The following is a 1,722-nucleotide window of genomic DNA, read 5'->3' on the forward strand; positions in this document are numbered from 1 at the left end:
TAAGGGCTTTTAAGGAGCATTTTCCTTAACCTTTTCTGTATCCAGGATCAAACCACCAGTGTTCAAGAGCCCTGCATCAGGCTACCCTCACCCTCTTCAGGAGAAGGGCTGGGTGCTGAATGCCAGCTACGAGGCATGTGCTGTCACTGTGCACTGCCATCCCCTGCACACAGCAGGGGAACTTGCAATGCCAGTGTTTTTTGTGGGTCTGTCCAGAGATCAGTCTCTTTGGAGCCAAGAATTCTCACTCACCTTTATGGCATGGTATCAACTTGCTTTTTCACATTTTCTGTAGTCTTAGGACAGTTTAGGTCTCCTTGTTTACTTAATGGTCTTTAAGCCTTCTCCTTTGTAACTTCTAAAAGGTGCAACTCCCACACTGTGTTACAAAAATCTCATGTAAAAGAAGATTGTAGTGTATTCCTTTTTGCATGCAAACATTTAGAAATGAAAATATAAAGGAAGAATTTCAAATGATGCCTGCTTTGGAAGTTGTTTAATGCCCTAGGGACTGACTGTGCTGCTGTATGATGTTCCTTCACATGTATTGCCTGAGTGCAACACCTGCAGCCTTAGTACAGCCAGGTGAGAAGAAACCCACCATGTAGGGGCTGAGGAGCACTCCAAGGCATCCTACCTGCTCTGTGCATGAGGTCTGTGATGCCTTTCATAGAATCGCAGAATGGCTTGGGTTAGAAGAGACCTTAAAGGTCATTCGGTTCCAATCCCCTGCCCTGCCCTGGGTAGGAATGCCACCCACTAGATCAGATTGCTCAAAGCACCATCCAGCCTGGCCTTGAATACCTCCTGGTATGGGGCATCCACAGCTTCTCTGGGCAACCTGTGCCAGTGCCTCACCACCCTCACAGTGAAGAATTGCCTCCTTGGAAAACTTGGGGCAGCTGCTGGTGGCTGCGGCTCCGGGCTGTGCATGGCCCCATGTGGGGGCAGCCAGCCACTGCCAGCAGGGGCCTGGCACACATCCCACCTCTCTCCAACTGTACCCAGCAGAAGTGAAAATCCCAGGCTCAGACTTGCCACAGCCAGCCAGGACTCATCCCAACAACAGCAGAAAAACATCTACTTCACAAAGTACAGCTATGGTGTTTTGTGACCCAGCTAGTCTTTCCTACCGTTTACTACATTCATTTACAAATAGTGTTCACATTCCTGCTTTTCTGATGACATTTTGCTCACATTATGACATGCAACATTCATACTGCTCTGGAAGAAAATGTATGGGAAGGAACATTAATTTATTTTGAAGGGCCAGCATCACCCACAAAGCTTCCAAGGTTTTTAATTTCTGGATTGATTTAGGTAGATGCAAAATCACTCAAGATGCCAGAACTGCACAATACAAACAGCAGCTGCACATAGTCTATAGAGACTTCATTAAACAATAATGAAAGTGGGCAAACCAGGGAATATGCATCACAGTTTTTGCAAGTAAGAAAAACACTTAGAGGAAAGACTGATAGCAAAACACAAGTCCTCTACTTGATATTTGAGTTAATTTCTTAGAGGAGCTTTTGAGACAGAGTAAACATAACCTCTGGGTATTATTTTTACAAAATAATCACTCCCATATTAAAACTTTTTGGATGACAATTTATACTAACTATAAAAGTGAGCTGTGGAGAGGAAAGGTAAAAGGCAAAGCAATGGAAGGCATGGAAAGGAAAGGAAAGGAAAGGAAAGGAAAGGAAAGGAAAGGAAAGG

The sequence above is a fragment of the Oxyura jamaicensis genome, chromosome 1 (assembly GCF_011077185.1).
Source record: "Oxyura jamaicensis isolate SHBP4307 breed ruddy duck chromosome 1, BPBGC_Ojam_1.0, whole genome shotgun sequence".
NCBI classification, from domain to species: Eukaryota; Metazoa; Chordata; class Aves; order Anseriformes; family Anatidae; genus Oxyura; species Oxyura jamaicensis.